The sequence below is a fragment of the Bos mutus genome, chromosome 4, assembly GCF_027580195.1.
Source record: "Bos mutus isolate GX-2022 chromosome 4, NWIPB_WYAK_1.1, whole genome shotgun sequence".
Taxonomy (NCBI): Eukaryota; Metazoa; Chordata; class Mammalia; order Artiodactyla; family Bovidae; genus Bos; species Bos mutus.
In genome coordinates, this window is record NC_091620.1 from 117763284 (window position 1) to 117780174 (window position 16891).

A 16891-nucleotide genomic window follows, 5' to 3' on the forward strand; every position below is an offset into this window, starting at 1 on the left:
GGGGTTGCAAAGAGTCGGACACGACTGAGCAACTGATCTGATCTGATCTGAAAGTTGCAAAATACAATACATAGAAATCTATTGCTTTTCTATACACAATGAGCTATCAGAAAGAGAAAGCAAGAAAACAATCACCTTTAAAATTGCACCAAAAAGATAAAATACTCAGGAATAAACTTAATCACTGAGGTGAAAGACTTATACTTTGAAATCTTAAAACATTGATGAAGATATTTAAAAATGACACAAAGAAGTGGAAAGATATCCCAAACTCTTGGATTGGAAGAATTAATATTCCTAAATTGCCCATAGTACCCAAATCAATCTACAGATTTAGTGTAATCTGTCAAAACACCTATGACATTTTTCACAGAACTAGAACAAATAATCTTCAAATCTGTATGAAAACACAAAAGACCCAGGATTGTCAAAATTATCTTGAGAAAGAAGAACAGAGCCTGAGATGTCAAGGTCCCTGACTTCACACTCTATGACAAGGATACAGTAATCAAAATACCATGGTAGTGGCATGAAAACAGACACAAATCAGTGGAATAGGATAGAAAGCCTAGATATAAACCAATGTACTTATGGCCAATCAAACTATGACAAAGGAGGCAAGAATATACAATGGAGAAGGGACAATCTTTTCAGTAAGTGGTGCTAGGAAAACCAGAAAGGTACTTGCAAAAGAATAAAATTAGAACTTTCTCTAACATTTTATACAAAAATAAACTCCAAATGGATTAAAGACCTAAATGTCAGACCAGAAACCATAAAACTCTGTAAAAGAACATAGGTAGAACACTCTGCCATTAATTTAACCCTCCGCTTGTATTCTGCCTGGCCAGGCTTGCTCTCCTTAAGAAGTTTTTCAAATGTGTGCTGACTGCCTATGTGTCAGGCCCTGGATAGAATGCTGAGTCCATATGCTCGTGGATGTTGCATCTGAGTAGACATAAGATATAACCCAATCAGTAAGCATGACACCAGCAAGATCCCTCCTCACAGAGTAGGTCACCTCTCACTTTTATTCATAATGACAATGGCAGGTAGAATTCTATACCAAAGCAAGAAATTTGATTAGTGAATTATTTATATAAAAGTGTAAAACTTTTGTATATCCAAAATTACATGAATAATATTAAACTGCACACAACAAACAAGAAAATGAAATTTAAATGCATCAAAATGTCAACGTAAAAAAGGAACTACTCTATAATGAACTATGGCATAAAAGTATGCCATAACTAGTATGCCAAACTATGGCATAAAAAGTAAAAAAAAAAAAAAAAAAAAAACCTCAGATGAATAAATTCTATTCTTCAAAAAATCACCTACAAAGTGCCCAATTGAAAGAAAAATATTTGTCCCATACATGAAAGATAAAATATATAACTCTAAAATATAAAGCTAAATGAATAGCTTAAAAATATGTATCTCCTTTCCAAAATAGGCAAAAGAATTAACAAAGCAACTCATTCTCACACATAGAATTCATTAAAGAAGTAAAAGGGACAGTGGCCATAGGTGATAAAAGTGGAAGTGAAAGTCATTCAATTGTGTCTGCCTCTGTGAATTCTCCAGGCCAGGATACTGGAGTAGGTAGCCTTTCCCTTCTCCAGGGGATCTTCCCAACTCAGGGATTGAACTCAGGTCTCTGGCATTGTGGGCATATTCTTTACCAGCTGAGCCACAAAGAGAAGCCCAACAATGTTGGAGTGAGTAGCCTATCCCTTCTCCAGGGGATCTTTCTGACCCAGTAATCGAACTGGCGTCTCCTGCAATGCAGGCAGATTGTTTACCAACCGAGCTATGAGGGAAGCCCACAGGTATTCAAAGATGTAAAATATAAAGAAAGATGAGGTATGATTAGCAGGAGAGAAGAAAGTTTTATGCATGGGATCCGCACTCTTCAAATATACTTAAGGGAAATTTGCACACAGTTCCATAATACAAATTTAGCATTAAAAACTTCAGCCTTAAATTAAGGCTGAGTAAATATAGACTTAAAAAAAAAAAAAAAAAAAAAATACCCTTTGAACTAGCGATTGTTCTTCCACGAATGTAGGTAAAAAGGAACAGGCATACAGGTACATCCAAACATGTTCACCCATGAGCCACTTGTATGTATGTGTATCTAATTCTGCAGCAGAGGGGGAAAAAAAAAAAAAAAAACAGTCTAAATAAATCTCAGAGCAACTAAAGAGTTAAATTCAAGGCTCTGAGTTATAGAAAGACAGACATTTATAGACATGAAAGGACTAAAAGCATTTTTGAGAAATATTCACTAGAAAATATACAATGAGTACAAAACATAAAAAGGTAAAGAATTCCTTCATCTTCTTCCTCATTTTTCTCCTCTCCATTCTCTCTATTCTCTTCCTTCAGCAGTCCATTCCTCTTTTCTTGATTATTAAATTTTCTTTTTACAGTCAGTAATTTGTATAAACTCATATAATAAAGACAAGGAACATTTAATGTAAAAGAACTTACCTAAGGAGTTGTCTTTACTTCTTGTATGGTTTAGATCATTTTGATAAATATAGACCTAGCTAAATATATTAGTGGATGTAGATCTAGATGAAGACTTAGCTCCAGCTATAAACATGAAATGTTTAAAAAGAAAGCTATCTGCTAAAATGCTAATATATGGTACAGAGGACCTATTTACATTTTTGTGCAATTTATCTCACATAGCTCTTACATAGTCCTAACAATCACTTACATGTTATTTTGAATTTGGTTACCTGCTTAAAAATTTATCTATAGTGTTTTCACAACTTTCACTTTCAATGACTACACTATAAAATTTATTAAATAAGTCCCTCAATACATATATTTAAACTTGGTAACAGTTCTCTGATCCATCCAATACATCAATGTTAAATAATTTTTCCACATAAATACTTTATTTCTTCTAAATTTAGTGCTTATTTACATTTAGCTCATAAGTGATATTTATTTTGATATTAAAGATGTAAGCAAAATTTTTTCTCCATTTATTCCCATGTTGTCAGTCATTTTGTTCCTTAGTCTCTCCTTATGAAAATATCAATTTATCCTATAAAGGTATAGCAAGTACTACCTTTCAGAATCATGAAAATATTATGCCATATAGTAAATCAAATTTCCCAAATGTTAAGAAAATTTTTATAATAATTTAAAATTTATTATTGATTGTACCCTAAATAAGTATATCTTTTTCTTATCCTTCCTATAATATGTATGCTGAATTTGGTTTTATATATAATGCCTATATTATATTGTGGATATACCCTTATTTTTTCCTATTTAACTAGATTTTATATTAAAATATATATTAAATGTTACCACCCATAAACAAACACTTTATACTTTATATAATATTTGTAAAAGCCCTTATGATTTTATTGTACATAGGTGTCAAATCTGGGAAACCTGCCACCACCCTTTGCAAAGAAACTTTTTGCCCTTTAATGAAAAACTGAACTTCTGATTTCTCATTCTACATGTAAGGAACCTAGAAATTGCCAGTATATTCTACCAGTAAGTAAAAAACTGAACAAATAAAATAATCAACAACCCTTCTTAGATCTATAAGAGAAATAAAATCACAAGACAAACAGATGTCCCTAAGATTGGAGGAACCAAAATTCATGAACTGAAACTTCTATTGGAAACAGTGCTGGGTATGGAAACCAGAAGTGCAATTAAATAATTGCTGGTGGCTCAGAGCAGGCAAGCCTGAGAGAGAAAAATTCCAGGGAGACCCAGTCATGGGAGACGACACATTTTTGTGAGTTTTACCTCCAGAAGTTGAATCAGGGTTTCAGAGATCACCTCATGCTGCCAGCAGTGCTCAAGGAAGAGGATCATTTCAAAACAGACCAGACATTTTCTCTTTTCATCAAAGGTACCCTAAGAATAAACTGTTAAACCTGCTCGGGTTTTATCAGAACCTAACTGATCTGGGGAAAGAGACATACCCAACATACCAGTTTCCAGGCTTCCACATGGGGAAGGGGAAATCAACCTCTAGCCCACTTAAAGCCATCTTGTGACTTTTAAGGACAAAGAAGAAAACTGAGAAATACTTCTGAAGTTCACAGTCAGGAGGTGTAGGCTCACTGAAAAACTGAGGACCGAAAGGAACAACTATAAGAAGCTTTCCTTCCCCCCATACCTCACCACCATGTTACTAATGTCCTTGTACACCAGTTCATCTTACACAGCACATCAGGTCTAGATATTGAAAAAAAAAAATTATCAGGCATATTACAAGGTGCAAAGCACAGTCTGAAGAGACAGAGCAAGCATCAGAGCTAGACATGACAGGGATGTTAGAATTATCAGACTGAGAATTTAAAACAACTATAATTGATGTGCTAAGGGCTCCAGTGATTGAAGTGAAGTGAAAGTCACTCAGTCGTGTCCGACTTTTTATGACCCCATGGACTATACAGCCCATGGAACTCTCCAGGCCAGAATACTGGAGTGGGTAGCCTTTCCCTTCTCCAGGGGATCTTCCCAACCCAGGGATCAAAGCCAGGTCTCCCACATTGCAGGCGTATTCTTTACCAGCTGAGCCAAAAGGGAAGTCAATGATTGAAGTAGACAGTATATAAGCAAAGATGGGCAATGTAGCAAACAGATGGAACTTAGAAAGAATCCAAAAGAAATGGTAGAGATAAAAAATATATATATACTATTGAGAGAAATGAATATATCTTTTATGGATTTAGTAGGTTGTTTACAACAAAGGTAAGAATCTCTGAGCTTGAGCATACCTCAGTAGAAATTTCTAAAACAAAAAAAAGAAAAAGGCTGAAAGAATAATATCTAAGAACTGCAAACAGTATAATATATGCATATTGGGAATATCAGAAGGAGAAGAAAGAGACAATAAGCAGAAGAAATATTTAAAATAGTAATGACTGAGAGTTATTGCAAACTAATGTCAGATACCAAACCACAGATCCACAAAGCTCAGAGCCCATCAAGAAGGATAAATGTCTCCAAAACTACACCTAGCACAGAGTCTTCAAGCTACATAAAATCAAAGATAAAAAAAATTCTGAAAGAAACCAGGGAGGAATAAACATGTTATCTATACAGAAGCATAAATAAGAGTTATATCTGACTTTGCCTCAGAAACTACATAAGCAAGAAGAGAGTAGAGTGACATATTTAGTGTTGAGAGAAAACACACACACACACCAAAAAAAAAAGAAACAAGAATTCTATACCTTGTGAAATAATCCTTCAAAAGTGAAAAAGAAATGAAGACTTCTCAAACAAACAAAAATTGAGGGAATTTGTTTCCATTACACTTACTTTGCAAAAAATGTTTTAAAAAAAGTTCTTTAGTGACAGGAAAATGACAGATCAGAAACTCGGATCTGTATAAAGATACAATAAGCAAAGAAAGGATAAATGAAGATAAAATTAAAATGCTTTTGTCTTATTCTTAAATAATCTAATACAAGTTTCTTCAAAATAGTAATATCAAGAATATATTTGATTATGTATGTATATATACACATGTATATTTGTATATATGTGTGACATAAATAAAAACAATGAAATGGGGACTAGAGAAAGGAGTTAGGAGTATTTATTATTATAAGGTACTCACACTACCCATAAAACAGTACACTGTTATTTGAAAGTGATCTTAGATTAGCTGTAAATATATATTGCAAACTCTAGGGTAACCACTAAAGAAGTTTAAAAAGTAGCACAACAAATATGTTCAGAAAGGAAAGTAAATAAAATCAAATGAAAAGGTCAATTAAAACCATGAAAGGCAGAAAAAGAGTAGAAGAGAAAGTAGGAACAATGGATAAAGGTAAAAAATAGAGCACAGTAACAAATATAGTCAATATTATTCCAACTGTATCAATAATCACTTTTAATTCATTTATAAATCAAAAGGCAGAGATTATCAAAGTGGGTCAAAATACAAAACCTAATTCATTTTAAATATAAAACACATGCAGATTAAAAGCAAAAGAAGACAGGAATAGCTATATCATATTCATTTCACATAGTGCAGACTTCAAAACAAGAAATATTTCAGGGATAAAGTCCAGCATTACATAATGATAAATTAGTCAATTCTCCAAGAGTGTTTAAAATCTTAAAAATATCTGGCCCAACAACTTAATAAATAAGGTAAAACCTAATAGGCCTACAAAGAGAAATAGATGAATCCACTATTACAGTTGGAAATTTCAACACTCCCATATCAGAAATCAGTAAGGACATGGTTTAACTCTACAATTCCATCCACCAACTGGATATAACTGATATCATCCAACAATAGCAGAGTGCACATTCTTCTCAAGATCATATGAATCATTCAGCAAGATAGATCACATTCTGGGCAATAAATATGCCTTATCAATTTAAAAGGGAACAAAATAATATATGTGCCATGTTCCCAAATCTACTCATTCTCTTATTATATGTATATATGTACTTTTTTTTTTTTTTTTTTTTAGGAATTTCTCTCTCTCCAATATATAGTCTATTCCACATTTTTTGGATTCTTCTCATAGACTTTCCTTTCATAGTGTCAATGTCGTGAGAGAAAAACCAAAGCAGTAATATTTTGAAAGTTAAGTGAAAATAATTTTTAGGGAGGAAGGTATGTCAACTATGCCTATTGCTGACAACTAAGATTTGATCTTCAATTTGGCATTGGAGGAGGCTCTCCTAACCTGAACCAGACCAGTGCCCATGGAGATAACTTGGCTCCTAGAAGAGAGTATGAGAATCATTGAAAGCAAGTACAGGCAGTTCTTTCTACAAGCTCGTTGTAAAAGAGAGACCAGTGATGGGAATATATTTGAAGGGGATTTAGGCAGATATTTATATATTATAAATGGATAATTCTATCTAGATAGGCACCAGCCACACAATGTCATAAAATACATCTCAGGATTTATCCTTGGCTGTTATCTTCTCCCCATGATCCACTTAATCAACAAGTACTGTTGACCTGAAGACACATTATCAACTTATCCATTCTCACCATCCCCATGACTCTGTGAGGAAACTGTCTATGTTTTGAAGTCAGAGAGACAAATCCTGGAATATTTCCCCTAGGGGTGGGTATCTTCAGATCCCTCTGTCTTGCCCACTGGAAACAATCCCAGTTTCTAGCACATAGCAGAGTGGTAGCTCCTGTCATAGCACCTCTGTAATACAGCACATCTGAGGGTTTTCCAGCAGGTTTTACAAGACTTCTGGCTTGTTTGTTAGCTGTGATTTTGTTGTCTTATTGCAAGAGAACTCAAACCTATGAATTCAGGGCCATTGCCCATCTTCTCAATCGTGGTGTCCACTGTACCTAGTGAAGTGAGTGACACACAGAATGCGATCAATAAATATTTATTGGATAAATTGGTGAATAAAAACAATGTACATGTGCAAGCATAAGCAATAAATAATATTAGAATTACAGTTTTATTGAACTAGCATATAACTGAAAGATTTATATGGGTTCAATTGGCTTTTCATTATAGAGTTTTCCTATATATAGAGTGGCCCATCTCTCTTTTTTTTTTTTTTTTTAAATTCTTGTGTGTCCTTCATACAGATGAATATAATTTTCATCAATTTTTAATTATCCCTATTTTATAAATTTATTTTTGTTACTGAGAATTTTAATCTACCATTTATTAGTAATAATATATATTAATAGAAACATATTTTTAAAACACCTGTTACCACTAAAACACTATGGTTAGTCTTAACACACTTTTGTTTATATTCCATTAAATTTTTCCTTATGGGGAATTATTTTGTAAATAGTTGTGCTATTTCTTCCTCTATTATTCTTATTTTGCTTAAATTTTTTTCCTGGTATTTTTCCATTACCTAATACTTTCAATGATTCACATATTTTTATAAAGTCAGTTGATTATATAAATGACATGAAATAGATGATATATTAAAATCATTAATAATAGCTTAAAAGGGAACCCAGGGGACCCTGCAAGCCTCAGCCCTCCTTTCACTATTAGTTTGCTCTAATTCCCCCCATTAATACAAGTAAAAAGAGTTGAGATAGAATTTATTTCATCTAATTAGAGTAGCTAATGATTTTGATTTATTTTAGTTTCTCCATGATAACATATAAGTGTGCTGCTAAGTCACTTCAGTTGTGTCCGACTCTGTGCAACCCCATAGACAGCAGCCCACCAGGCTCCTCCATCCGTGGGATTTTCCAGGCGAGAGTACTGGAGTGTTGCCATTGCCTTCTCCAAACATATAAGTGTAAATGTATATTTATTGTAAATAAAGGCTATTTTTTTTCCATTTTACCTGATTTTTAAAATTCTATATCATTGTGCTTGGCACATCACCTGATGTGAGACTCTATAATCCAACTGATACAAAGACTGAATTACACATACACTTAAATGAACAGATGTATCATCTCTCTACATGAAGAGAAGTATAAATTTTAGAATATTTAAAAAGGAGCCTTTAAATACATAAAGAAGGTATAATGAACTGTAATCATAAAGTATGGCAGAGCAGAGAACCTAATGGATCTTCAGTAATATTCAGGTAAAAATCTTTCTGAATTAACTTAGCAAAGTGATGCTGTTAATGTACTGAAAATTCTTTCTCTTAGAATAGCAAATACCCCCTATAAAATATTGTTTATGCTTAACTTACTTGTGAAAATTGTTTAACCATAAATTGCATAAATAGCACTCTTGCTTTTCAAGTTACCTCAAATTTGAAATACTCAAATAGAGTATTCAGTTCATTCAGTTCAGTCGCTCAGTCATGTCTGACTCTTTGTGACCCCATGAACCGCAGCACCATAGGCCTCCCTGTCAATCACCAACTCCTGGAGTTCACCCAAATTCATGTCCATAAAGCCAGTGATGCCATCCAACCATCTCATCCTCTGTCGTCCCCTTCTCCTCCTGCCCTCAATCTTCCCCAGCATCAGGATTGTTATAGATAAGTCAGCTCTTCGCATCAGGTAGCCAAAGTATTGCAGTTTCAGCTTCAACATCAGTCCTTCCGATGAACACCCAGAACTGATTTCCTTTAGGGAGGACAGATTGGATCTCCTTGCAGTACAAGAGACTCTCAAGAGTCCTCTCCAACCCCACAGTTCAAAAGCATCAATTTTTCAGCACTCAGACCTCTTAATAGTCCAACTCTCACATCCAGTCCATGGGGTCACAAGGAGTCAGACATGACTGAGTGACTTGACTCACTCACTCACATCCATACATGACCACTGGAAAAACCATAGCCTTGACTAGACAGTCCTTTGTTTGTTTCTGCTTCTCAACACGTTATCTAGGATGGTCTTAACTTTCCTTCCAAGGAGTAAGCGTCTTTTAATTTCATGGCTGCAATCATCATCTGCAGCGATTTTGGAATCCCCCCCAAAAATAAAGTCAGCCACTGTTTCCACTGTTTCCCATCTATTTCCCATGAAGTGATGGGACTGGTGCCATGATATCGTTTTCTGAATGTTGAGCTTTAAGCCAACTTTTTCACTCTCCTCTTTCACTTTCATCAAGAGGCTCTTTAGTTCTTCTTCACTTTCTGCCAGAAGGGTGGTTTCATCTGCATATCTGAGGTTATTGATATTTCTCCCAGCAATCTTGATTCCAGCTTGTGCTTCTTCCAGTCCAGTGTTTCTCATGATGTACTCTGCATATAAGTTAAATAAGCAAGGTGACAATATACAGCCTTGACACAATCCTTTTCGTATTTGGAACCAGTCTGTTGTCCCATGTCCAGTTCTAACTGTTGCTTCCTGACCTGCATACAGGTTTCTCAAGAGTCAGGTCAGGTGGTCTGGTATTCCCATCTCTCTCAGAATTTTCCGCAGTTTATTGTGATCCACACAGTCAAAGGATTCAGCATTTTCAATAAAGCAGAAGTAGATGTTTTCTGGAACTCTTGCTTTTTTGATGATCCAGTGGATGCTGGCAATTTTATCTCTGGTTCCTCTGCCTTTTCTAAAACCAGCTTGAATATCTGGAAGTTCACGGTTCATGTATTGCTTAAGCCTGGGTTAGATAATTTTTTTAATCAAATAATAATATTTTTATTTTTTTAATTTATTTTTATTATTTTTAAATTTATTTATTTTAATTAGGGCTAATTACTTTACAATAGTGTATTGGTTTTGCCATACATCAACGTGAATCCACCACCGGTATACATGTGTTCCAATTTTGAGCATTAGTATACTAGAGTGTGCTACTACTACTGCTGCCAAGTCGCTTCAGTTGTGTCCGACTGTGCAACACCATAGATGGCAGCCCATCAGGCTCCCCTTCCCTGGGATTCCCAGGCAAAAACACTGGAGTGGGTTGCCATTTCCTTCTCCAATGCACAAAAGTGAAAAGTGAAAGTGAAGTCGCTCAGTCGTGTCCGAATCTTAGCGACCCCATGGACTGCAGACCACCAGGCTCCTCTGTCCATGGGATTTTCCAGGCATGAGTGGGGTGCCATTGCCTTGTCCACAAGTGTGTGAGATGAATGATATTGTGCAGTAGTTTGAGCATTCTTTGGCATTGCCTTTCTTTGGTATCGGAATGAAAACTGACCTTTCCAGTCCTATGGCCACTGCTGAGTTTTCCAAATTTGCTGACATACTGAGTGCAGCACTTTCACAGCATCATTTTCAGGATTAGAAAGAGCTCCATTGGAATTCCATCACTTCCATTAGCTTTGTTCATAGTGATGCTTCCTAAGGCCCACTTGACTTCACATCCCAGGATGTCTGGCTCTAAGTGAGTGACCACACCATCGTGATTACCTGGGTCATGAAGATTTCTTTTCTACAGTTACTCTGTGTATTCTTGCCACCTCTTCTTAATATCTTCTGCTTCTGTGAGGTCCATACCATTTCTGTCGTTTATTGCGCCCATCTTTGCATGAAATGTGCCATTGGTATCTCCAGTTTTCTTAAAGAGATCTCTAGTCTTTCTCATTCTATTATTTTCTTCTATTTCTTTGCATTGACCTCTAAGGAAGTCTTTCTTATCTCTCCTTGCTATTCTTTGGAACTCTGCATTCAAATGGGTATATTTGTACTTTTCTCCTTTGCCTTTCTCTTCTCTTCTATTTACAGCAATTTATAAGGTCTCCTCAGAGAACCATTTTGGTTGTGGAGGTGATGGAATTCCAATTGAGCTATTTCTAATCCTAAAATATGTTGCTGTGAAAGTGCTGCACTCAATAGGCCAACAAATTTGGAAGATGCAGTAGTGTCCACAGGACTGGAAAAGGTCAGTTTTAATTCTAATCCCAAAGAAAGGCAATGCCAAATAATGTGCAAACTACCACACAATTGCATTCAACTCACTCGCTTGTAAAGTAATGCTGAAAATTCTCCAAGCCAGACTTTAACAGTACATGAACCGTGAACTTCCTGATGTTTAAGCTGGATTTAGAAAAAGCAGAGGAACCAGAGATCCAATTGCCAACATCCGCTGGATCATAGAAAAAAAACAAGAGAGTTCCAGAAAAACATCTACTTCTGCTTTATTGACTATGACAAAGCCTTTGACTGTGTGGACCACAACAAACTCTGAAAAATTCTGAAAGAGATGGGAATAACAGACCATCTGACCTGCCTCTTGAAAAATCTGCATGCAGGTCAGGAAGCAACAGTTAGAACTGGGCGTGGAACAGCAGACTGATTCCAAATAGGGAAAGGAGTACGGCAGGAGTGTATATTATCACCCTGCTTATTTAACTTCTATGCAGAGTACATCATGAGAAATGTTGGACTGGATGAAGCACAAACTGGAATCAAGATTGCTGGGAGAAATATCAATAACCTCAGATATGCAGATGAAACCACCCTTCTGGCAGAAAGTGAAGAAGAACTAAAGAGTCTCTTGATGAAAGTGAAAGAGGAGAGTGAAAAAGTTGGCTTAAAACTCAGCATTCAGAAAACTAAGGTCATGGCATCTGGTCCCATCACTTCAATCAAATAGATTGGGAAACAGTGGAAACAGTGACAGATTTTATTTATTTATTTTTTTTTTTTGGGAGCCTCCAAAATCACCACAGATGGTGACTGCAGCCATGAAATTAAAAGACCCTTGCTCCTTGGAAGAAAAGCTGTGACCAACCTAGACAGCATATTCAAAAGCAGAGACATTACTTTGCCAACAAAAGTCCCTCTGCTGCTGCTGCTGCTGCTGCTAAGTCGCTTCCGTCATGTCCGATTCTATGCGGCTCCATGGACTGCAGCCTACCAGGCTTCGTCCATGGGATTCTCCAGGCAAGAACACTGGAGTGGATTGCCATTTCCTTCTCCAAGGTCCCTCTAGTCAAAGATATTTTTTCCCCCAGTGATCACATATGGATAAGAGAGTTGGACGATAAAGAAAGCTGAGTGTTGAAGAATTGATGCTTTTTAACTGTGATGTTGGAGAAGACTCCTGAGAGTCCCTTGGAGTGCAAGGAAATCGAACAAGTTCATCCTAAAGGAAATCAGTCCTGAATATTCATTGGAAGGACTGATGCTGAATTGAACTTCAATACTTGGATCATTTGATGCCAAGAACTGACTCATTTGAAAAGAAAAAGAAATTAAGGTAACAATTCTATTCACCATGGCAATGAAAAGAATAAAATACTTAGGAATATATATACCTAAAGAAACAAAAGAACTATAAATAGAAAACTATAAAACACTGGTGAAAGAAATCAAAGAGGACACAAATAGATGAAGAAATATACCATGTTCATGGATTGGAAGAATCGATATAGTGAAAATGAGTATACTACCCAAAGCAATCTATAGATTCAATGCAATCCCTATCAAGCTACCAACGGTATTTTTCACAGAGCTAGAACAAATAATTTCACAATTTGTATGGAAATACAAAAACCTCGAATAGCCAAAGCTATCTTGAGAAAGAAGAATGGAACTGGAGGAATCAACCTGCCTGACTTCAGGCTCTACTACAAAGCCACAGTCATCAAGACAGTATGGTACTGGTACAAAGACAGAAATATAGATCAATGGAACAGAATAGAAAGCCCAGAGATAAATCCATGCACATATGGATACCTTATCTTTGACAAAGGAGGCAAGAATACACAATGGAGAAAAGACAATCTCTTTAACAAGTGGTGCTGGGAAAACTGGTCAACGACTTGTAAAAGCATGAAACTAGAACACTTTCTAACATCATACACAAAAATAAACTCAAAATGGATTAAAGATCTAAATGTAAGACCAGAAACTATAAAACCCTAGAGGAAAACATAGGCAAAACACTCTCCGACATACATCACAGCAGGATCCTCTATCACCCACCTCCCAGAATATTGGAAATAAAAGCAAAAATAAACAAATAAGACCTAATTAAAATTAAAAGCTTTTGCACAACAAAGGAAACTATAAGCAAGGTGAAAAGACAGATTTCAGAATGGGAAACAATAATAGCAAAGGAAGCAACTGACAAATAATTAATCTCAAAATATACAAGCAACTCCTGGAGCTCAATTCCAGAAAAATAAATGACCCAATCAAAAAATGGGCCAAAGAATTAAATTGACATTTCTCCAAAGAAGACATACCGATGGCTAACAAACACATGAAAAGATGGTCAACACCACTCATTATTAGAGAAATGCAAATCAAAACCACTATGAGGTACCATTTCATGCCAGTTGGAATGGCTGCAATCCAAAAGTCTACAAGCAATAAATGCTAGAGAGGGTGTGGATAAAAGGGAACCAGGAACCCTCTTACACTGTTGGTGGGAATGCAAACTAGTACAGCCACTATGGGGAACAGTGTGGAAAGGCCTTAAAAAACTGGAAATAGAACTGCCTTATGACCCAGCAATCCCACTGCCAGGCCTACACACTGAAGAAAGCAGAATTGAAAGAGACATGTGTACCCCAATATTCATCGCAACACTGTTTATAATAGCTAGGACACGGAAGCAACCTAGATGTCCATCATCAGATGAATGGATAAGAAAGCTGTGGTACATATACACAATGGAATATTACTCAGCCATAAAAAGAATGCATTTGAATCAGTTATAATGAGGTGGATGAAACTGGAGCCTATTATATAGAATGAAGTAAGCCAGAAAGAAAAACACCAATACAGTATACTAATGCATATATATGGAATTTAGAAAGATGATAACAATAGCCCTGTATTTGAGACAGCAAAAGAGACACAGATGTATAGAACAGTCTTTTGGACTCTGTCGAAAAGGGCGAGGGTGGACTGGTTTGGGAGAATGGCATTGAAACATGTATATTATCATATGCGATATGAATCACCAGTCCAGGTTCAGTGCATGAGACAGGGTGCTTGGGGCTGGTGCACTGGGATGACGCAGAGGGATTGGATGGGGAGGGAGATGGGAAGGGGGTTCATGATGGGGAGCACATGTACACCCGTGGTGGATTCATGTCAGTGTATGGCAAAACCGTACAATACTGTAAATTAATTAGCCTCCAAAACATAAGTAAATAAATAAAAATTAAAATAAAAATCCTGCAGTATAAAATATATGTACTTTTAAAATTTTACTTACAAGGTCGACAATTACAGCTCAAGGATATAATAAAGAGAATACCTGTAAAAAGAAAAAGAAAAAGAAAAGACTCAGATGCTGGGAAAGATTGAAGGCAGGAAGAGAAGGGAAGGACAGAGGATGAGATGGCTGGATGGCATCACCGACTCAGTGGACATGAGTTTGAGTAAACTCCAGGAGTTGGTGATGGACAGGGAGGACTGGTTGCTGCAGTTCATGGGGTCACAAAGAGTCAGACATAACTGAACTGAACTGACTGATTTTGCCCTCATATATGATTTCATTTGTTTGTTTACAAAGGTGGGTTTCTTAGTACCTAATTTCAGATCAGTTGGTCAATTTACAGCAGTGAAGTGAAAGAAATTCAAGCAATGTTTTTCATAAAAGTATGTAGGTGTATACATTCACAGTTGGATTCTCCCAAAGAAACAAATAAAAATATTTGAAGAATTTGGATGAAAATGGAATTTTTCCAGAAAATTCAAACCTGGTCAAGAATTTTAACCCAGGGTCCATGAGTAGGCCATATCCTCCAATTCTCAAAAACTATACTTGAATTTGTGGGTATCTATTTCTCTCTTTTTTTCTTATTTAAAGAGATACAGAGCTTTCACCAGAATCTGAGTGGCATCTATGACAAAGCACTTCTCAATGAGATTTTTAAAATAAAGCTATATCTAAGCAACAACTTCTGAGTTTTTTGAAAGTCCACTTTCTCTGTGGTCTGGGAAAATATATGTAGGTTTTATTCAAACAGAAAAGGCAAGCATCTGTCCATATTCCCTCAAACCCTATGTCACCTTAAAAGAGATTAATATTCAACAGTGTTAAACTTGTTTGTTCTGTATTTTTGGCAGATGGCAGGAATTCACCAATAAGAAACATTAGATGATGGCTTTTCTTGACTGACAAGTTTAATCATGGAGATGATATACACCCTTCATTATACAAATGTCCAGGCTGAAAATTCCTTTACTATTTAAATCTATGCATATTTTAAATGTCTAAAAAAAAAAACTTATAATCTCATTTAACTCTTGCAATAAAAATTATGGCAAAAACTCTTCTCAAAATGAAATAGAAGAGGATCTGCTTCTTGTATTAACAGAACAGGGCATTTGAACAGGTCTCACCGAAAGAATAACTGGAAAAGCAAAAGAAAATATTGTAAATGAAAACAAACTAAAGTTAAAAAGGTTAATAATTATATAATTGAGACTCTGAAGAAGAAGCTAATTTGGAGAGATAAGCCTTGATTCTCAGGGTGTTCCTTGAGAAATCTGCTCATCACAGAGGAGGCTGCAGAGAAGCTGGGAAGATAATCACATGTTCGAAAGACTCAGAGGGCTTGACAAAAAACAATCAGGATTCAGAGACCACTGAGAAGGGAGAACTGGCTGGGATTCTGAAGGGCTGCACCAAAGGGAACAGTTTTCAAAGTGTGACTCCAGGCTTCTAGGGTTATTTTTCCTCACCTAAGTCTCAGAATGAAATACAGAGAAACAAATGATGAAAAATGCAGAAGACCTCTAATACACATACGTTGGAGTCCTGGTGTCTAAAAAATGAGACTGGAGCAAAAACAGTATCTGTAAAGATAACTAAGTGCGGGGAGCGAGCTCCGCCCATGGCAAAGGTCATGAGGAAGGAGGCTTGGCACACACAAAGGCGGGATCGAGCCTCAGGAGTCCCCCTGGAAATTCTCGAGCATCTACCCACAAAACCAGAGTCTGCCTACTTTCTGCTTTGTGCTCTCACCTACACCTCTGACTTTATGGGGGGCTGTCCCCCACTACCTCTCTCTAAAAAAAGGAGTTAACTTACAGCTCCAGTTAATAATTCTTGGGTGTGACAATGTTTCAACCTACAAACTCATTTGGAAATCCTCTAGCCTGCCTGAATAGGTTTTTCCGGCCACATGTGATTGTTCGGAGCCTCCCAACTGTGAGAGGCAGGAGATGTTCTAAACTGTCTAAACACAGATTCTTTTGAGTAGTTAAAAGATTGATTAGAAATTGTATTGGTGAAGGGTTTTTCACTTGTTGGGCCAATGTTTGCTGCTAAGTCTCCATACCCCTTACCTACTGTGTCCTTGGCAGTGTATTGATTGATATAATGGGTGTATAGAAATGTAAGTAGTAGCCTCAATGTTCGTAACCTTGGACGCTTGAGTTAATTCTTTTCTTGATTGAGCCCACCTCACCTTTGCCCTATAGGAATGCAACTCTATCCAATGCTTTTTGGAGGCTGGCGCCTGACTTTAGAATAATCGCCTGACTTTGGAATAATCACCTTTAGAGAAAATAAGTTTCTTAAGAAAATGTTAACAGGCCTCC